This window comes from Chrysochloris asiatica, unplaced genomic scaffold, assembly GCF_000296735.1.
Source record: "Chrysochloris asiatica unplaced genomic scaffold, ChrAsi1.0 scaffold00026, whole genome shotgun sequence".
NCBI classification, from domain to species: Eukaryota; Metazoa; Chordata; class Mammalia; order Afrosoricida; family Chrysochloridae; genus Chrysochloris; species Chrysochloris asiatica.
The window spans coordinates 16796844-16820030 of record NW_006408544.1 but is presented as its reverse complement, the minus strand read 5'-3'; the positions used below and the strand labels follow the sequence as shown (position 1 = coordinate 16820030).

The window sequence follows — 23187 nt, the reverse complement described above, 5'->3', positions numbered from 1 at the left end:
ACATTGTAAATGCTTTCTTTTTACTTGGACCCCATGAAAATAGCAACCAATAAATCAAATGGCATATTGCATTGGGCTAATCTGTGGCAAAAAAAAACACTTTAAAATGTTAAGAAGCAAAAATTGTCATTTTGAGAACTAAGATGTGCCTGACCCAAGCCATGGTGTTTTTAATCACCTCATATGTGAAAGAAGGACAGTGAATAAGGAAGACTTCTTCAGAATTGATGCATTTGAATTATGATGCTGAGGAAGAATACTGAAAATACTATGGACTTCCAGAACAAAGAAGCAAATCCATCTTGGAAGAGGTACAGCCAGAATGCTCCTCAGAAGTGAGGATGGCAAGATTTCATGGAAAGTACTTTGGTCATGTTATACGGACCAGGTCCTGGAGAAAGACTTTATGCTTGTCTTAAAGATGAGAGCCAGCAAAAAAGAAGACAATTCCCAACAATATGGACTGACACAGTGGTTGCAACAATGGGCTCAAACATAACAAGTGTAATGAGGATTGTGTAGGACCATGCAGTGTTCTGTTCTGTTGTGTGAAACGCATCACTGTGAGTGGGAGCAAACTCAACAGCACTTAAAACCACAACCTACTGGATGTGTCATATGTAGAAAACAACTAGACTTTTATGACTAAATAGCACTTCCTTGGTCCTTTAGAAATCCTGGCCGAACATGACTTCTTTTCCCAAGTCAAGAGAGACTGACTCAAGGATCCCAGAAGAAGCTAACAATGAAAAAAGATAACAATTTTCTAGCTGGAAGTCAATTTTCCAGCTAGTAAAAACTTACTTGTTTAACTATATTTCAATATTAGCATCTCTAATACCTCAAGGATAGGAAGGTTATAAAAGAGTTCTGTCACCACAATGCCTGTCATGCAGAGCGTGCCCTCCTTTGCTTTATAAGCAAACTCTCTGAAGAGCTACAATAATGGGGCCACATTTTACTTACTGAATTATCACTTTATAAATATTATGAAAGCTTCAATTATTTCAAGTATGCTACTGGTGACCTGGATATTTTCATGTTTAACACACTTTTAGACACATATTTCTTAAGCATGTGCACATTATCACAAGAAAAGACAGAAAAAAGGGCACAATGGAAAAGCACTCAGCTGCGAACCTCAAAGTTGGAGAGTCAAACCCATCCTGCAGCTCCAGGAGATAAAGATTTAGTTATCTGCTTCAGTAAAGATTGTTGGTGTTGCTGCTATGTTATTAAGTGCCATCGAGCCGATTCCGACCCATAGTGACCCTGTACAGGGTTTCCGAGGAGCAGATGGTAAAAGTGAACTGCTGACCTTGTGGTTCAAACTGACTTTGCAGTCCAATGCATTAATCCACTATGCCACAGAAAGTATTACAGCCAAAAAAAATCCTATAGGACAGTTCTACTTTGTCATATGGGGTCACTGTGAATTGGAATCCACTCAATGGTAACCAACAACAGCTAGAGAGGGAAAAGGCCTCAGCCATAAATTATTCATACAGCTGATTTTGAATTTCAGTATTCGTATTCAGAAATATATTCTCCATTTATTACAGGGAAAACTTCTACATAAATGTAAATTACAATCCCTCGGTTTTGGTTCCCTATTCAATTCTAAGCAGAGTATACAGCTTCTTCAGTCCTTCTCCCTGCCAATTCCATTACTGCATGAATGACATTTCATCACCACTGCCTGGAGTTCTCTACATGCACTCTATCTTCTCATTCAGTTCTCCTTTTTAAGACTGAATAGAATATTAAATGTGGAAGGGGTCTTACAAGAAATAGCTCACAACTCATTCTCTGATCATAGAACTGAGGCTGAAAGATCAGTTAATATATTCTTCTAATAATAGAAAACCAGCCATTTATCTACTTCAAAAATACAAGCATATGAAAGTTGAAATTCCCAAAATGCAAGCGTGCACACACACACACATTCTTCTTATTCAAACTGCTACATGCCAGTAGCATACTTCAAAGGCAAACATCCACCAAAATCAATAAACTAAATCTGAGCTCTCCTAATATGAATACTTTCTAAAGTGCTATGGAAAATCTTACAGCAAAACAAGACACAAAAACATTAGGAGGTTCAAATGATTAAAAAGAATGTGGACTTTGTAGTCAGAAATGTATAGGTTTGAGTCATATACATGGACTTTGAGAGTCAATAAAACTCTCAAAGCCTCAGCTGTAAAACAGGTCTAATTCAACTGATATTATAGGGTAAATGTAAAAAATATAAGTAATATATATAAAACATCTACCAAAGGAAAAGCACCTTTTAATTTTTATTTTTTCTGGATGAAAGTCTACAGAACAAATTGGTTTTCCACTCAACAATTCATGAACATTTTGATTCATGACATTGATTGCAACTTCCACAATGTAATAGCACTATTCCCACTTCCTCTCCGCATTTACTGCTTTCATTGGTCTTTCTTTCCTATCTCTTCCTGCCTTCTGGACTTTATCCCTGGGCAAATGCTGCACCTTTGATCACGTATGGTTGGTTGTTCTAGGGAGTGTGTACCTCCCTGATGTTAAAGCTCACCTTAGAGCTTTATTTTTTGGCTGAGAGTTGAGCCATAGGAGTGATTTCAATTCCAGGCCTGACGAGTGACTGAGGGCCACAGTCTCCTGGATTTCACCAATCTCCATCAAACCAGTAAGCCTGGTCTTTTTCATTATTTTGAGTTTTCTTCTTCATTTTTCTCCCATTCTATCCCGGACCTCCTATTTGTGATGCCTTTCAGAGTAGTCAACACTGGTAGCTGGGTACCATCTGGGTCTTCCTGTCTCTGGGTTGTAGAGGCTGAGGTTTACGACTCGATGGCACATAACAACAACAACAACAATAAGTCCGTTCGGACAAATTGTTTCCATGCACTTTAATTGTCTTCATTCATCTTCGCTCCAGGAGAAAGAATAATAGTTGTACCTTAGATAACTGTAGGCAAAACTTTTATATTACATACATAAGTAATACAAGGCAGAAGAAATCAAGGAAAATTTCTTAATCTTATAAAAAGTAAATAGTGGGGCATACTGACAAAGGAATGAGAAAAAGATAGGTTTGAACCAAATCATGAAGGACTGTGTGCCAAGTATTAGAAACTTAACCTTGTTTTGCAGACACTGAACAAAAACTTTCAAAAGTTACCTCACAATAACTTCAAAGAGAATTTACTTCAACTATAAAAAAAGAAAAGAGGTTTTTTTTACAAAGCTATGGGCAGTTATGGCATCAGAATCACTAAAAGGTCTAGGTGATACATTTTGAAGTTCTACGGTTTTTCTCAAATTGGTAGCACTTCACTTACTTACTAGGTTTTTGTTGTGTGTGTGTGTGTTTTTTTTTTTTATTTATCTTGTTCAGGACCCCTGGTGTTACAATGTTTAAAGTGATCAACAGTGTGTTAAAAAGTGAGTGCTTCAAACCCACCAGTCACTCCATGGGAAAAAGATGAGGCAATCTGCTTCCATAAAGATTGGAAACTCCATGGGGCAGTTCTATCTGTCCTACTTGGTTGCTGTGATTCAGAATTGACATCTTTTTTTTCTTTTTTTGGTTTGGGTTCTCTTGTTCAGTTAAAAATGAAAAATGAAGACTATAGTTTATATATACCCTGACAGATGTGTTCACAAAATTTTGATACTGTTTGCTCAACTTTAGTAAAGAGAATTTTTAGATACTCTACTGTGCTACGAAATAGTAATAAAAACATACATCATTGACTTCTGCATTACAGTTAAAATATCAAGCCTTAACCAAAAGGATTTAGAAAAGAAACATATTACACCAAGAGAAATGTATACCTTTTCATTAGCCCTATCAAAATGGTTCTGGAACTGCTGTTATTATAACTTTATATGGAAATTACGGCTTCCAAAGCAACAAGATTGTATAACAAACTGGTACAAGCCTCTCAGCTCAGTTCAAAATCAGCATTAACAGTTCTAACAGTGATCTTAATCAAGTGGGAAAATACTGTGGGCGTTCCATTGTATAAAGAATGAAGGCCCAAAATCTGTGCTTAGTTTAAGCAAACAATGGTTCCCTGCAGTGTTTTCTAACTGGTTTGAAAAAAAAAAAAACAACTTTAGAAACAAGGTATTATTCCTGACTTTGAACGATGTTCTATAAAACCTCATAGAAAAACCTTAATATCTTGAATGGGAAACAAAGGATTGGGGGATATTCTATATATAAGAATAAAGAACAATAACTCATCTCAATTTATTTGGAAATACGTATCAAGATATAATGACAATGATTTAAGTCAACCAGATCTCGGTACTTAGAAATGTTAATGGCTACATATGCAACTGGACTTATCATTCTTAGGAATATTTTAACAGAAGTAAAGGAAAACTATTAAATTTAGGGCTTACTTTGGTTAAGAAATATTCTTAGAAAACAATCTTTTATGTAGGTGGTTCAGCCTCACCAGCTGCTACTTGGAAACCCTGTACAGGGTCGCTATGGGTCAGAAATGACTCGTCGGCACTTACACACACACAGGCCACCACCATCCCTGTCACTACTGAAAGTGTTTACCCAGTTCCACTGTGTTCACTGTTTACTATACAGGAAAGTAAAAGCTAACTGCTTTTATCTTCAAACCAAGACTCCTTATCAAAGAATAAGACAATTTATCTGCAAATAAAAGCTATAACAATTTACCCAATGACTGTAAATAAATGTTATAAATCTCAATTAGAGCCTTACCTTACCACTTCAAACCCACTAGGATGGCTACAACTTAAAACAAAAAACAAAAAACGTTAATAACAAGTGTTGGTAAAGATGTGAAGAAACTGGAGCCCATATACACTGCTGATAGGAATGTAAAAGGGTACTTCTGCTTCATGAAAAAAAGAGGATAGCAGTTCCTCAAATGGCTAAACAGAGTTACCATCTGACCAAGAGATTCTACTCCTAAGTATCTACCTAAGAGAAATGACACAATACTTCTACACAATAACCCACACACAAATGTGTAACATTATTTAGACTGGCCAAAAAGTGGAAACCACCTAAATTTCCATTAAGTGATAAATGGGTAAACAAATACTGGTGTGACACTGTAGGATCAGCATTGGACTGTGAGCCACAAGGTCATCAGTTCAAACTGACCAGCTGCTCCTTTGAAACCCTATACAAGGTCGCAGTACATTGGAACCAACTTGATAGCACTTAACAACATATGGATATAAAGGAATATTATTCAGCAATAAAAAGGAATGAAGTATGATCATATGCTACAACGCAGATTAACCTTGTAAATATTATACTAAATGAAAGAAGTCAGCCGTTATGATTCCATTTATATGAATTGACTAGAATAGACAAATCTGTTCTAAAGAGATAGAAAGTAGATTAGAGGTTGCCTAAGAGTCCTGGTGTGGCGCTGTAGGACAAGCACTGAGCTAACTGCTAACTGCAAGGTTGTCAATTCAAACCCACCAGCCTCTCCTTGGAAACCCTATACGGTTGTTATAAGTAGAAACTAACTTGATAGCACTTAGCAAAAACAATAGGTGCAGTGCAGTGAATTACATGATAAAGTTCTTCTAGCCATCACACACAACCCCCCTCCCCCAAAAAAATCCCGCTGTCATTAAGTCAATTCTGACTAATAGTGACCTTATATAGAGTCCTAGTGTGGTGGTGTAGGATGAGCACAAGATCAGTTTGAACTACAAGGTCAGCAATTCAAACTAACCAGCAGCTCCCTGGCAACCCTATACAGGAATCACTATGGGTCAGAACTGATTCAACGGCACTTAACAACAACAACAACACTGTAAATCTTTACAGGACCTGACAGCTTCATCTTTCTCCTGAGGAACAGCTGGTGGGTTTGAACTGCCAACTTTGTGGTTAGCAACCCAACACCTAACCCCAGTGACACCAAATTCCACAAAATAGTTAAGATGTATGGAACTCTAACATAGGAATTGGTCAGTTCTGCCATCTTACTGGGTATAAAATGAGCCATCTCAAAAGCAGGAATGATGATTTCATTACCATTAAGAAAGAAGAGCCAGGAATGGCACACATCCTTTGGACCCCAAAATCCCTAAATCCAGGACACAGAGAATTGTGACACCAAAGAAGGGGCAGAAAAGTGGTGACAACAGAGGCAGCAACACTACAAGCATGAGACAGAACAGTGGGCTTCCTGAGCAGGAAAGCTGAGTGACCTGGAGCAGGAGACTTGCTTAAGAAGTGGGTTGCTTAATTGGGGAAGCTAGGTGTGCTGACCCAGAAGCTAGAGCTGAGTGGCTTCAGGCCAAAAAAACTAAACATACCCCCAAATTTTCCTTAATAAATGAAAAGTTCTACACTCTTTTTACCATTTGCTTAGGTCCCATCTCCTTCCTAAAACTCCTTCCTTCAAAAGATAATTCATGTCCTAGATTTTAAAAATTAATAATACTTAAGTTTTAGTAATGTTTTAAATCTAGGGTATGAATTTAATGATTCTGCATTTAAAAAAAGTACAACAGAACTATTATCATAGATATTAAGTAACATATCCTCAGGATATATATTATCATAAACAATAAGCAGGAAACTGATGAATCACTATGGAATTATCAACTAAAGAAACTAGTCAAAAGCCTAACGTCACAAAAGCATTTAAAAAGTTCAGTAAATAAACATAAGAATTTCAAACTAGGAGACAATTTATAGAAAAAATGCAAAGATCGTTGCAAACAGTTTTATAATATAAATTCCCAAATGCCTCATGATACACATAAATGTGCGTAAGTTCTCCTTTTCCCTTGCTCAATATGAATTCAGTGACTTTTTCTTAATTTTGATTATCCACAAAGATTTCTTTTTTATTTCATTTTATCAACTTACAGAAAAAATAGCATTTTCAAATTACTTTATTTGAAATTTTTATCTTATTAAATAAAATTCACTGTGAATTGTAAAGCATAAGACAGTCCACTGACTAAACAGTTAAAATTTTAACTCTACTGAGACTTTGGTTCCTTTAATTTAGCAATCTATAATATTTTTAAATTAATAGGATAAGCACTGGACTGTGAACCACAAGGTCTGCAGTTCAAACCTACCAACTGCTCCTTGGAAGTCCAGTTCAGGGTCACCCTGAGTCGGAATTGAACTGACAGTACTTAACAACAACAATTTTTTTTTAGTAGCAAACTGTATAAATAATTAATGATATTTTAAGTCCTTCAAAATTCAAGCAGAAGTAAATACGAAATACTTCCAGATTAAGGTATGGTGCTGCAGGATAATGCACTGGACTGCAAGGTGATTTGAACTGCAAGGTTGGCAGTTCAAACTCACCAGTAGCTCCTTGGAAATCCTACACAGGGTAGCTATGTGTCGGAACTGACTCAACAGCACTTAACAGCAACAGGAACTCTGGTTTACCAAGTCTCATGGGCTGAAATGGTGCTCTGATTCACAAGCTATATCATTTAATGCTTACAATAATCCTACAAAGTAGATACTAGCAGACTAGTTTTATAGAAGAATAAATTGAGGCTTAAAAGGGCTAAGAAACTTGCCCGAGGTGATTTAGGTTATAAGACTGGAACCAGTATGTGACAGGTTATAAGATCCTGTTCTATACTATTATAGTTTGTAAGGAAAAGCCTATTTTAAAGACTGCTGCTGCGTGCCATCAAGTTGGTTCTGACCCATAGTGATCCTGTATAGGTTTTCATATACCATAAATCTTTACAGGAGCAGAAAGCCTCATCTTTCGCCAGTGGAGTGGCTAGGTGGTGGATTTGAATTGCTGACCTCGTGATTAGAAGCCCAAAGCATAACCCACAATGCTATCAGGCTTCCTTTTAAGGACTCTACAGCTCTTAAATTATGCAAATATAATAAATGTATACAGCTTTTTAAAACTACATATATGGTCCTGATGTGGCGTTATAGGTAAGCACTGGACTGCTAACTGCAAAGTCAGCGGTTCAAATCCACCAGCCGCTCCTGGGAAACCCCATCCAGGGTTGCTATTAGTTGAAACCAACTCGACAACACTTAACAACAAGTATATGAACTATTTCTACTTATTGCCTGCTATTATATATCTTTCTGAGCCCTGGTGTGGCACTGAGTTAATGCGCTGGACTGCAAGGTCAGTTTGAACCTCAAGGTCAGTAGTTCAAGCTCACCAGTTGCTCCTTGGAAACACTAGACAGGGTCACTATGAATCAGAACCGACTTGATGGCACTTAACAATAACAACAACATATATCTTTCAATAACAATGTTGTTCTATATAATGTAGCTTATGTAGAAACAAATAAAATCAAAGATCAATGATAAACTTTGAAAATAATTTGTAATAAGTGTGCTCAGATTCAGAAACTCTATGGAGGGTCACAGAAAGAGAGGCAGACCTCCCAGCGAGATGGATTGGCAATACAGCAGCATCAGTGGGCTGAAGCGTGGCAACAGTTGTGAGGTTGGCCCAGGCCCGGGCAGTGTTTCATTCTGTTGTGCATACGGTTGCTATGAGTCGGTACTGACTCGATGGCACCTAACAACAACACCGAACAGTCCCTTTTCTGTCCTATAGGGTTGCCATGAGTCAGAAGGGCCTTGACAGCAGTGGGTTTATTTTGGGTTACACATTCGGAATAGCTAAATTACCAGCAAAAAAATTAAATAGAAAAATGCATAACAAATTGGGATCAAAATGATTTTCAATTAAAAATTCTAATGAATTCCAATAGTTGCTGTTGTGTGTAGTCACGTCGGTTCTGACTTATAGCAACCCTGTATAGAGATTCCAAGGTTGTATATCTTTACAGGTGCACAAAGCCTCATCTTTCTCCCTTGGAATGGCTGATGTATTTGAATGCTGGCTTTTCAATTAGCAGCCCAACGCATAACCCACTAATAGCACCAGGCCTCCATGAATTCCAAAAGCAGACTCCTATAAAAAATTTCAACTACCAGGTGTTAAGCCATTCATGAGCCAATTATTTTCCGCTTTGAATTTTTTGTTGATACTACATGTTTTCATTAACGGAAGGCATGCTGAATCAAGGCATATTTCTGAAATTATGCTACAAAATAGGAAATTTTATACATATTATGTGGGACACATATATCCTTCTCAACTCTGGAGTAGTAGGATAATGCAGGGCACACTTGTTACTCTGGACTCGAGGTAAAATTATATGGAATCCATATGTTCCTCTGGACGTAGCCAGGGGAAGGATAAGTGGAACACATATATTCCCCTCTGGGTTCTGCATTGTCTTCTATATCCCTTGACAGGTACATACCATTTGGTGGTGGTAGTGATTATGTGCCGTGGAGTCGGTCCCAATTCATAGCGACCCTGTACAGGGTGTCCGAGGCTGTAAATCTTTATGGGAGCAGAAAGCCTTATCTTTCTCCCATGGAACAGCTGGTAGTTTCGAACTGCTGACCTCAAGGTTTGCAGCCCAATTCGTAACCACTATGCTACCAGAGCTCCTTTCATACAATTTAGAGCATCTGAAAATAAATGATGTATTTACAACATGAAATCATCACAAGAATGTTGTTGTTGTTATGTGCCATGGAGTCAGTTCTGACTCATAGAGACCCTGTACAGGGTTTCCAAGGTTGTAAATTTTTACGGGAGCAGAAAGCCTCATCTTTCTCCCGCGAAACAGCTAGTAGTTTCAAACAGCTGACCCTAAGGTTTGCAGCCCAATTTGTAACCACCATGCTACCAGAGCAACTTCCAAATATCCTAGCAACCCAGTAAGATACTTAAAAGGTTTGTTGTTGTTAAGTACCATCAAGTTGGATCTGACTCATAGTGGCCATTGTATAGGGTTTCCAAGGCTGTGAATCTTATGGGAGCACAAAGCCTCATCTTTCTCCCATGGAGTGACTGGTAAGTTTGAACTGCCAACAAGCTCAGTGCTCATACTATAGTGGTACCAGTGCTTTCAACAAAGAAGCCAAAAGACCTATTTAAAATGTCAAAGAGCAACGATGTCAGTTTGAGGATTAAAGTGCACCTGACCCAAGTATGGTATTTTCAAATCACCTCATATCCATGTGAAATTTGAGCAATGAATTAGGAAGACCATAGAAGAATCAAGGCATTTAAATAACAGCACTGGTGAAGAATACTTAAAGTACCACGGAAAGTACAAGAACAAACAAATCTGTCTTGGAAAAAGTACAGCTAGAATGCTCCTTAGAAGTGAGGATGGTGAGGCTGCATCTCTAAATCTTTGGACATATTTTATCAGGAGGGACCAGTCACTGAAAAAGGACATCATGCTTGGTAAAGAGATGGACTGCCACAGTGGCAGCAACAATGGACTCAAACACAACTGTGAGGATGGCACAGAACTGGGCAGTGTTTCATTCTGTGTGCATAAGGGCACTTAAAGTCGGGATTGACTCAAAAGCACCTAACAACAACAAAAAAAGCAAGAGAGACAAAAGTTTTCCAAAATCACACCTCCAGAATACATCATCTCATACAATACCCTGAAAAAAAAAAAGGAAACATCGTAATTTGTGGCACACACCCATTTTTTTTCCATTTCAAACAATTAAACAGGTCCCCTCTAGATAGCTGCATGTACTCAATGGGAAAGGAACTGCCCAATAAACCCCAGAGAAGGAAAATGTAGGTGGGCACTATATGAATCACGGAGTCATGAGAGGGTTAAAGTGCAAGACATTTCAATGCCTTTTCCCAAAAATTTTTGTTTTTCCCCAAAAGGGAAACTAGAAATGAGTATTTATTGAGCACCTTCTATTAGCTAATTGCTTTTGATTACTTATATAAAACCTGCTATACACAATTGCCTGTGACAGGTACTGTTAACACCATTTGCACATAGCAAGAAACGCAGAATCTTAAGTATCACATCACTCTAAGTGTGTTTGCAAGTTTGTTTATTAAGGAGTTCTGCCCCATTTGACTCCATACTGTGCACCAAATCGTGCAATTGTTAAGTGCTATCAAGTAGGTTCCAATGCATAGCGACCCTGTATAAGGTTTCTGAGGAGGGCTAGTGGGTTTGAACTGCCAACCTTGCAGTTAGCAGACCAGTGCTTATCCTACAGCACTATACAAGGACCCTTACATCGTGTAATTAATAACCATAACACAAGTAAAAATACATACACACATCCTTTAGGTACATAAGAATTTAAGTTCAAATCTAAACAATTATCTTTGAATAATCTTTAGTAGTCTAACAACAGAAAAAGAAATAGGATCACCTCTACTCTTTCTGTCTTTCTAAAGGAGTTAGTATAAAACTATCACTTTCTAAGAAACATACACAATAATGCCCTTAAAGAATGAACCACTTAAAAAAATAAAAATAAAAGAATGAACCACTGAATCAAAAATTAGAAGATAAAGGAATGACCACATATAAAATATATTATTAATGTGTTTCAAGTGCAAGGCACTGGATTTAGGGATAACCAAACCCACTGGTATCGAGTGGATTCAGACTCCTGGCGACCATGCAGGACATAGTAGAACTGCCCCTATAGGGCTTCCAAGGACAGGACAGAGTCTCCAAAGATGTCAATCTTTACAGAAGTAGACTGTCGGATCTTGGGTTAAGCGCTTAACCACTGCCCTTTTGGATTAGGGATAGACTAGCATCTAGCATGTTCCACTCAACTAACAACATCTGACTCTGCCTTGTAAGGTTAAATATGTCCTGCTTCCACAATTAACTAATTGCTAGCAAGATTGGCCATTTTTGTTTCCCTAAGACAAACATCCCAAGGAGCTCTGGTAGCGTAGTAGTTACAAATCAGGCTGCGAACCTCACAGTCAGCAGTTCAAAACTACCAGCTGTCCGCGGGAGAAGGATGAGGCTTTCTGCTCCGGTAAAGATTTACAGCCTCGGAAACCCTGTGCAGGGTCACTGAGTCAGAATGGACTCCATGGCACATAACAACAACAAAGGCAGACACCCCAGACAGCACCTGACACTTAACAGTTAAAATTTTATTTAAAAATTTTAATTTACAAACAATAAAAGTCTTGCAAGATAAGTATAACAGCTGTCCCCATTTTACAATGAATTCAGGTTCAGGGAAACTTAAGTGCTGACGTAAATGACCAAAGTGTTTTTCTGTAACAACTTCAGTGAGCTGTCAATAAATGTTTATGGACTGAATCAACAGTCCTCAAAATATCATTTTTCTAAGATTACACCAGCATTATCTAATGTTATGAGAAATAAATGCAATGCCATTAAAATGGATAGCTTTGCTAGAAAACAGGGATGGTTGTTTCAGTACACGGTTAGTTAACTTTAAACTTATCATATGAGTGATCCTCAAACTTTGTTGTTGCAGTTAAGTGAAGTCAACTTGGTTCAGACCCATAGCGACCCTGTATAGAGCTTCCGAGGACCAGCTTGGTGGTTTGAACTAACAACCTTGCGGTTCAAACCAACCTTGAGGTTGAGTACTTATCCTATAGTGCCACACTAGGACTACTCTCAAACTTTAGTAGATCTAAAAATCAAGAAGCTTGATAAAAATGAAGATCCTTGGACTACCACCACCCCTAAAAATTCAGATTCAAGGGGCCAGGAATCTGCATATTTTAATACACACTTTCAGCTGATTCTAATGTTAAGAGGTCTTCAAAGACACATTGAGATGAATTGAATTAGACTTTTTAAAACCTAAGGTGTGGCACTGTGGGCTAATGCACTGGACTGCAAAGTCGCTTTGAACCATTAGGTGGGTAGTTCAAGTCGCTCCTTGGAAACTCTACATAGGGTCGCTATGGGTGGGAACCAACTTGACAGCACTTAACAACAAGGCCAACTAACATAAGTTTTAATCACAATTTTAATCATAAATTTTAATCTAAATTTTACACTTAGAAAAATTTAAACAAATCTTACAAAAACAATATCTAACACGTTGTTGTTGTTGTTAAGTGGGGTCAAGTCAGTTCCGACTAACAGAAACCCTTGTATAGGTTTTCAACGAGTGGCTGGTGGGTTTGAACCACCAACCTTATTTACTGTTAGCAATCAGTACTTATCCTACAGCGCCACACTAGGACTCCTTTTAACACAATTGTTAAGTGCTTTCAAGTTGGTTCCGACTCATAACAACTCTGTACAGGGTTTCCGAGGAGCGGCAGATAGTTCTGAAAAGCGGTCCTTGTGGTTAGCAATCCAGGATTTATCCTACAACGCCACACCAGGACTCCTCTAATACAATTGTTGTTGTTGTTAAGTGCCGTCGAGTCGATTCCGACCCACAGCGACCCTGTATAGGATTTCCAAGGAGCAGTTGGTGAGCTTGAACCGCTGACCTTGCAGTTGTGGTTTTGAAGTGTGGCGCATTAACCCACAGCAGCATACCAGGACTCCTCTAACACAATAGGTCTTCAAAAATTGTGTGCCTCACAAAATCTACCTTAACTTCAGGAACTCCTCCTGCCGAATCAGAAGTAAATCAGGAGTCTTTTAAGTAGTTACCATATTTTTCTGAGTTTTAATTGATGAGCTCAATTATGGCTGCAATGCAATTTAAAAAAATATTCTATCGTTATCCAAATGACTGAGTTTTAAACAGTAAAACAGAACTATTAGCTTTGAACATAATATCCAGAAGTCTTCATTCAAAATCATAATCAGTACAAGCCCCAAGACCATTTTAAACTTTGAATGACCATCAAAATGTGGGGTTAACAGTGATTTCTCCCCCACTATTAAATAGTCCAAGGAGCTCTGGCAGAGTAGTGTTACGAATCAGGCTGCTAATCTCATGATCAGCAGTTCGAAACTACCAGCTGTTCCGCGGGAGAAAGATGAGGCTTTCTGCTCCCGTAAAGATTTACAGCCTCAGAAACCCTATACAGGGTTGCTATGAGTCGGAACCGACTCCACGGCACATAACAACAACAACAACAACATTAAATAGTCCTGGTGTGCGCTGGATTAATGCGCTAGAATGAAAAGTTGGTTTGAATTGAGCTCACCAGCCACCCCTAGGATTTCTATACAACCTCGCTAAGGGTCGGAATCGACTCGATGGCACTAAACAACACTATTTAAATAAGTGGGACTTCTGGTGTGGCGCTGTAGATAAAGCACTGGAGTGCTAACCAGAAGGTCAGTAGTTCAAACCCACCAAGGTCTCTATGAGTTGGAGCCGACTCCACAGCACTTAACTACAAAGATTAAATAGATAAGAGTCCTGGTGTGGAGCTGTAGGATACGCACTGGACCACTAATGGCACGGTTAGCGGTTCAAACCCACCAGTCGCTTCTTGGAAACTCTATGGGGTAAATCGGATCTGATTCGATATCAATAACAACAAAATTATATATTCTTTGAAAACCATCAAGCACCTTTCTGTACTTTCTGAAGTTTCTATTATTAAGAGTATTTTTCCATGATTATAAAAGTTTTAAAAGCACCTATTTAATACAAAATTCACACGCATAACAAGAAGACAAGAATAATAACCTGCAACCACAATTATTATAAATCAAACATCTGATTTATGGTATAAAACTAGTCAGTAACTTTTTTAAAAAAAATTTTAATACTAGAACAGATTTTTTTTTTTTTTTTACCTCTATGGTGTTTCAGTTCACACCTTTTCTAATAACAGCACGACTTTTAAAAATCCTCTTGTTCACCCATTCTCCGGATCTGTTAAGGTGGACTATTTTTGTACAGAGAACTGAAATATTTTTTAAAAATCCTCTCTTATTCTGAGGCGCGGGGTGGGGTGGGGCGGGGGGCGGCGGCGAAGGGCAGATCTTTACAAAAAAGATATTTTTATAACTGTGAGTATTTATCTAGGAAACTTAACATCGCAAAGCTAGGATGGGGCTTTCTCAAGGCAAACCACGCTTACAAGAGGCAAAATGTAATATAAGAAGCCAGCGAAGAACTGCGGGCAGGTGATGAAATTTCACCTCAAATAAGACGCAAAAGGTTTTTCTCGGGCACGTCAGGTCCGGGAATGACATTCCAGGAACACCAGGGCCTCTCAGGATCCCCCACTCTATGCACCCCAGTTCTCACCCCCCCGCCCCGGGACTCTGCGGGACTCGGTGTGGGGAACAAGAAGCCAAGGCTGTTTGCAAACAGGCGTCCTGTGCCTCCCTCTGGGATGTACGTGCAGGGCCCGGGAGAAGAGGCTGCGCTCGGCCCGCGTCCGGGCCAACCTGAAAGGGCTCCCGCGCCCCTGCCAGCCCCCAGCCCCACAAGCCGGACGCGCCGGCACAGAGGCCGGGGCCAGGGCTTCTCGGCGTCGCGGGGCCTAGTCGTCCCCCGTGCGTCTCCAACCTCCCGGGGGAGGCGGGAAGGAAGGGCTGAGGCCCCTGAGCCGCGGGATGGGGGAGGCGGCCGCGGAGGCAGGGCGTCCCGTCCGCCGGGTATTAGGGCGGCCGTCAGGACCCCCGCGGGCAGCGGGAGACTGACAAGCCCCGGCCCGCGTAGCGCCGCACTCACCTCTAGCAGCGGCGGCTGCCGCCTCAGCATGGCCGGGGGGGTCGTCCCTGAACTGGCAACCTCCTCCGGAGGGCACCGGCGCGGCCCCAGGCGCCGCCACGGAGCCTCCCACTCCTGAAGAGGCTGTGGCCGCCGCTGCTGCTGGGGCCCAGCGCCCGCCGAGCCGCATCGGGCTCCCGGGCCGCCGCAGCCACGCGAATTCCTAGGAGCGTCGCTGAGCTGGGCCGGGGGCACAAGGCTGCGGTGGGACGACCGAGGCGCTGCAGGAGGGGATCCTAGGCGAAGCCTCTAACGTCGCTGCGGCCGCTCCTGATGCCTGCGCCGCCGGCGCCGCTGGGTCACAGCGCCCCCTGGACCCCACGCCGGGCTACGGCGCCGGGACTGCGGAGGCCGCGCCGGGCGCGAGCGGGAGGGAGGACAGCCTGGGGGAGACTAGAGTCCCGCGCTCCCCCGCGTAGCTTTCAGCTCGGGACCCGGGCCCGTTAACATCTCCTAGGAGGTGGAAGCCCCCTGGTTCTCTACCGCCCCCGGTGGGCGACCCTCAATCCTCAGGCCCCGAGCACCTTTTCTGTTTCTTTGGAAGGTACTTGAATGTTCCCGTCACTGGGACCCGCACCTGAAAGCAGGCGGGGGAGGGGTGGGGGCGGGGGTGTGTGATCTCCTCGTCTTCATCTCTCATGATTCGAGGGGGTCCCTTCTAGTCCGATTAGTGTGTGTAGGTGAAAGAAGAGTGATTCCGAACAAACCTTTTCTCAAACACACACATACACACTCTTTCCCAAAACAGATGAAAGGACTTGTCTTTGACCTTAACTTTTGGGGGGTCTACTGTACAGATCCTTACAAAAAGATTCTACAGATAGATGCCAAGCCCTTAACCCTTATCCTCCTAAAATAATAGTAGGAGGGAGAGAAATGTTAAGCAAGAACATAGCTAACAGACTGTTCTGAAATGCATGAACAACTTAGAGGTAAAATGAAGAAAAGAATCATCCATCTTTAAGCAGTCCCACCTCCCCAAATCCCATGTAAGGCTCTAAAGGAAGGAAACTGTTTTTTAGAGGGAGCTGCGGAGTCGTTCTGTTTATGGGTATTCATGTTCACTCACAGTTAACCTCTAGGGTGCAAACATCAGAACCCAAAACAAAAGAAACAAAAAACGCTATCTGAGGGAAAGGAGGAAGAGAAATTCTCCAAATTCTCTGGTCTCCAAATTTTCCAAATACAATGTTTTACCACAGAAAGGTATGAGCAAGGACTTTGGGGTCAGACAAACCCTGATACTACTATTAACAGTTCTGTTATGTATTAGATTTATTACCCTAAGCAAGTTATTTAATATTTCTGAACCTCTGTTTTCTCATGCCAACATTGCTAAGTGTTGTGAATATTGGAGACAACGTATGCAAAGGAACTGGTGCCCATAGTTAAATTCCATTTGTGGGTTCCAGAATGCTCCTAATTCCTAGTCTGTTTTAGACTCAAGATTGTGCCCATCTGTTTTTATTTCCGTGTGTGTGTATAAGGGAGAAAGAGAGAGAGTGTGTGTGTATCCATAGTTTTAAAATATCATTATTATTCTTAATCTCTGGTATGGGTGAAATTTTTCTGAATTTCACTAATAGACTTATGTAACATCCCTTTACTGAAGAATAAAGCCTAATCCACAGGACTCTATTATAACATTCTGCTGCATAGCCGTTGTTTAGTGCTGTCAAGTCAGCTCTGACTCATAGCGACTGTGTTAATAGGGTTTCCAAGGAGCAGCTGGTGGATTTGAACCACCAACCTTTTGGTTAGCAGTCCAGTGCTTATCCTACAGCACCATACCAGGATGCAACCAACTGCCCTTTAACTTTTTAGGTTAAGTCATAATATAGTAAACTCTAATAGTAAAACTGTGTAAGATCTCCAGGAAACTTTCAAATAATAATTAAGCAACCACCTTAGAAGAAATATAACTGCTCTTCTAAATCAATGAAAGCTGTTCCTGTACAATCCTAATTGTGCCTTTACCACATACTTCTGAGTCATATTACAAACAAAAGAAAACAAAAACCTGCTATCTCCTTTTTACAACAAGGAAAACTATGATTCATCCTTTCAGCAACCTTAGGAGTTCGGTACTATACTACCACCATTTTGCAAATGAGGTACATCCAGCCTAAAGAAAAACTGGAAATAGACTCAGATTTCTTTTGTCCTTCATCTGTTGCTATAACAGTCCTTTGTATAATATTCAGAAAATTCAGTAAGGATAAGTTACTGTTATTAAAATTTTTCAATCTAGGGAAATGGGTTCTTTAGTTTAGATCAGTTTGGCAAAATAGCATTAGCACTGTGCTTTCCAAGCCTAGATCACTACCATTGCAGGAAATCTGTATTTGTTTATGAATAATCATGCAACCAAGGGTGTAGCAACTACACAAAGATGATTCATTTGTTCCCAGGACCAGTTTCCTCTTGCTTCAGACTCTCCCTCCTTCTATTCAGATTCTGCTGCTGAAAGAAGCTGCCTTTATCATCACTCCCTGAGCAGAGTAAAAAATAAAAATAAAAAATAACTCATTGCTGTCTAGTCTGACTCATTGTGACCATATAGAATGGTGTGGAACTGTCCCATAGTGTCTCCAAAGTTGTAAACCTTTATGGAAGCAGACTGCCAAATCTTTCTTTCACAGAGCAGCTGATGGGCTTAAACTGCCTACCTTTGATTAGCAGGTGAGCACTTGAACCACCAGGGCTCCTCTAATCATACTGTTGTTGTGTGCCATGGAGTCAGTTCCGACTCATAGCGACCCTGTACAGGGTTTCTGAGGCTGTAAATCTTTACGGGAGCAGAAAGTCTCATCTTTCTCCCGTGGAACAGTTAGTAGTTTTGAACTGCTGACCTTGTGGCTCGCAGCCCGATTCATAACCACTACGCTATCAGAGCTGGTTCACTTTAAGTCCTTTCATCTTCTACAATTTCTTTCAGGTACTTTGAGTCATCCTACCTACTTTGTTCTCTGTCTCTGAATTCTCATCTGTTTTCCTCTCTTCTTCTCTAAATCTTCATTTTTAATCTCTCTTGAGCTCTAGACAATTGATTTCATTACTGCATTCTTAATCCTTCATTGCTTTCCACTATTACATCTTCTTACTCCCAACTTGATAGGCTTCTCCACTTTCATTTTCACACCATATACATCCTCTACAAAAGTCCTGGTATGGCGCTGCGGGTTAATGCACTCGATGGCAATTTAGGTTTGAACCTCAAAGTCAGTGAATCAATCTCACCAGCCGCTCCTTGGAAACCCTATACAGGGTCGCTATAAGTTAGAAACCACTGGCTGGTGCTTAACAACAACAACAACAACAACATATCCTTTACAAAGCCAGTATTCTAAGAATGGTTTCTACAAGTGAGTTAAAAGTCTAGCACCCCAAGCTAAATATTCTCTGCTCCTTAAAGTTTGTTTTCTAAAACAAAAAGCAAGAAGATATCCATTTGCTGACTTGATAAATGGCATCATCATGCACCCATGTGCTGAAGCCAAAAAAATCTGGGAATCATTTTTACTATTGTGTCTCTTTCCCCAGCATTTGGTTACCAAGTCTAATAAATACTATTTTCTTTATTGAATTTGGTCTAGGGTTGTTAGGCGCCATCAAATTGATTCTGACACATTGTGGTGACCTTACACACAACAGAACGAAGAAATACTGCTCAGTTCTGCACCATCCTCACAATTGTTGTGACATTTGACCCTCCACTGAAAAAGGAAGACTGTCAGCAATGTCTAGGGTATGCTTAATAAATTGTAGTTTAACTAAATGAAAGAAAAGAAGGATGGCAGAATGGATAAATGATGTTTCTGTGTAAGAAGGTTTATATATAAAAGTATGCTTAAAGAAAAGCATAAATCCTCTTCCACTGGCCTATGAACCACAAGGTCAGCAGTTCAAATCCACCAGCTGCTCCTTGGAAACCCTATACAGGGTCGCTATGAGTAGGAACTGACTCGATGGCACTTAACAACAACACAATGCTCCCAGTAACCCTTGTGCTTCCATTTACAAATATTTGTCACTATAATGCCATTATCTGTTTAGTTGTATGTCTCCCCCACCAAATTGTGAGCCCGGTGGGTCAGATTGTATTTGATTCATTTCTGAGTCCCCAAAACCAGTCTTGGCACAGGATGCACTCCAAGGAATGTTAAACTGAACTGAACCTCACTCAGAGGCTATGACTACCCTGCTTTCCACCCCTGCAGTAATGTTTTGGGCATTTCCCATTAACTTTCAGAGCCTATCAGAAAACTAAGTCAGTTCAACAGGTGATTGTCCTGGTTCAGAACTGCACCCATCTTATTGTTGCTCAACTATGGTCTTCCACAGCCCTTGGCACTTGCCAACCCAGAACTCACAGTCTGTTAACAAACAGTGATTCCTAGAAGAGGCTAGCTGTCAGTAAAGCAACACAATAAATAGCATTTGTTTGAAACCATTTTTACTATTAAAAAAAATAATATACTGCCATTGAATAAATTCTGACCCATAGCAACCCCTATATAAGGTGTCTGAGAATGTAAAACTTTATGGGAGCAGATAGTCGCTTTCTCCCTTGGAGTGACTGGTGAATCTGAACCCAATGTTAGCAGCCCAATGTTTAACCCACAGTGCCACCAGGGCTTCTTTTATTATTACTGTGTTATTGTTGTTGTTAAGTGCCATCAAAATCGGTTCCGACCCACAGCAACCCTATACAGTGCTTCCGTACCATTTGGCAGCCAGCATAGTAGTATTACTATGTTGTTGTTAAGTGCTGTCAAGTTGGTTCCGACTCATAGCTACCCTGTATAGGTTTACTGAGGAGCAGCTAGTAGGTTTGAACTACCAACCTTGTGGCTCGAAGTCCTGTGCTGATCTTACTGCATCACACCAGGAATCCTATTACTATGCTGTTGTTGTTGTTAAGCGCCATCGAGTTGGTTCCTACTCAAACCCTGTCTAAGCTTTGCGAAGAGTGGCTGGTGAGTTTGACCCACTGACACTGAGGTCCAGTGCATTTTCCTGCAGTGGTTGCCAAATGGTGATTTTTAAATATTATCATCATTCTATATACATTTATTAATTATTTTCCTACTATATGGAAAAGCTTTTCACTTCCCACCCATTTATATCAGAATGAACTTATTGAGTCTTATTTTAATCAATGAATTATATAATCATTACTATCATTATATTTTGTAGCACAAATTGTATCAGATTTGACTGCCTTCTATGTCCTTTTAACATCTCCCCATCATTTTGTAAGCACTTTGTCTTACTACTTTCTATCATTATATCCCAAGGAGCTATGGTAGCATAGTTGTTACAAATTAGGCTACTAACTTCAAGGTCAGCGGTTCGAAACTACCAGCTGTTCTGCGGGAGAAAGATGAGGCTTTCCGCTCCCGTAAAGATTTACAGCCTGGAAACCCTGTACAGGGTCACTATGAGTCGGAACCAACTCCACAGCACACAACAACAACATCACTATATCCCGGGCTCACCTTGTCCTTTTCCAGCCCCAGCCTTGGAGTCACTCATTTCTCCAAAGGACACTAGTTCCGTTTAGTAGAGAATGCATTTAGAAATCAAGATTTAGGTGCTACTGGAGTCCTGGTGTGGCACTATAGCATAAGCACTGGGCCACATGGTTGTTTTGAACTGCAAGTTCGGCAGTTCAAACTCACCAGCTGCTCCTCAGAAACCCTACAAAGGCTCACTATGAGTCGGAACTGACTTGGCCTCACTTAACAACAACAACGTGGTACCATTAGGAGTCCTGGAGTAGTGCTGTAGGATAAACACTGGACTATTGACCACAGGATTGGCTGTTTAAACCTACCACCTGCTCCTTGGAAACTCTATACAGAGTTGCTATGAGTTGAGCTGACTAGACAGCACTTAACAACAACAGTGATGATGCTATTGTGTCTAGGTTGTCAGTGAGCAGAGCTAGGGATAAACATACACACACACATCATTGTTACTCAGATATCAATTTTACTTCATAGAATAACAGACAAACTATGGTTGTTCAAACTTCAGTATTTGGCACATATGTTCTAGGAAATGAAAAGAAAGTTAGCCTGTTACTTCTAAGAAAACAGCTAACGGTTGTTGTTGCCAAAGGTAAAGTTTGAGCTTTCAAGTGAATTTACAGTTTTGGAAATTTTTTATCTACCACCATGAACATGACGGCTTTCCAGTACTTTTCTGATGATAATATTAACAAATGTGATTTTTAAAATATATAATGAATACATCAACACCTGGAAGATCAGCTGAACTCAGTGAATCCATGTTTTAAAATTTTTGTTACAAAAACATGTATCAGTAAAATATTCATTGAAGGTATAAGACAGGTATAATGTATCTTAATGTAACAGAGTAGGAAAAGTTCACTGATGTAGTTTCAGATTCTACAGTATAACTTGTTGTTGTGGTTGTGAAGTGCCAGCGAGTTGGTTCCGACTCATAACAACCCTTGTAGGGTTTCTGAGTGGCTGGTGAGTTAGAACCACCAGCTTTGCTGTTCAAACCAACCTTGTCACTGGGTGCATAGTCTACAAGGCTATACCAGAACTCCACCAATTTCAGGCTGTTTGGCCTGAGGAAGTCACTTACTGAGATTCTTGGTTTTCTCACTTGTATGTTATGAGGTTGTAACAGTCCTCAAGAAAGTGCTAGGCACAGGATAGGTATTCAATGAATGTAAATGATCTCCCTTAGCTTTTTCTCATCTCTCCAACCTCAAACACCATTCCTTTCCTAACTGTTGCAACTCCAGAGAAGCAATAACAGTTTATTTTATTCTTTCCAAAGTACATGTATTCTCTCATCATTAGAAAACAAACAAACAAACAAAAAAAATTGTTTGGAGTACAGAGTAAACCAGCCAAGTAGTCAGCATCCATTGCAAATTGATGATTCATAAAGTTGGTTTTATTTGGCGTGCTAGCCCGGTTTGTGTGGTGCTGTGGGCTAATGCATCAGACTGCAAAGTCACTTGAACTGCAAGGTCAGTGATTCAACCTCACCAGCTGCTCCTTGGAAACCCTATACAGGGTTGCTTTGGGTTGGAATCAACTTGACAGCACTTAACAACAGCAATCCCCGTTTGTGCTCGTCGGCGTGTGATGTGGACTCATGAGTGTCTTCTCTAATAAATGTGAATTTACCTCAATTCACTGAGCTCTAGTTATGATCCAGGTACTCTGGGATTACAAAATTTGAGGAAAAAGTGTTTACATCTGGTTTTGAATGTATGTACATATGTACTTTGGTTAAGGGAAGGGAGGATTTATAGACTCAAAGAACGGATAAGCTGAACACAGTGGTTAACTAAAGCCAGTTTGTACTACTAGCTCATAAGAGCTAATTGTTAAATTTTAAGAAACATTGTGATCCAGTTATTAAACATGGTTCTTAGAAATTTTTTAAATTATATGTTGTTGTTGTTGTCAGGTGCCATCAAGTCGGAACCGATTCATGGCAACCCCATAAACAGCAGAATGAAACAATGTCCAATCCTGGGCCAACCTCACTACTGATACCACACTTGAGTCCATCAATGATGCCACCTGGCCAATCCATCTCGTTAGGGGTCTTCCTCTTTTTCTCCGACCCTCCATCTTACCAAGCATGATATCCTTCTC

The 23187-nt window shown here is 40.4% G+C and overlaps 1 protein-coding gene and 1 pseudogene across 2 annotated transcripts in view; both read right to left on the bottom strand.

The window, feature by feature from the left end:
* The window catches only part of ZFYVE9 (zinc finger, FYVE domain containing 9), a 237491-nt gene extending 221700 nt beyond the window's left edge, over nt 1-15791 (bottom strand). For both annotated transcript variants that reach the window (XM_006839767.1, XM_006839768.1), the window contains exon 1: nt 15497-15791. The gene's annotated coding sequence lies outside the window, so the exon portion shown is untranslated. The remainder of the gene's footprint in view (nt 1-15496) is intronic.
* The window catches only part of LOC102829919, a 52855-nt pseudogene continuing 44627 nt past the window's right edge, over nt 14960-23187 (bottom strand).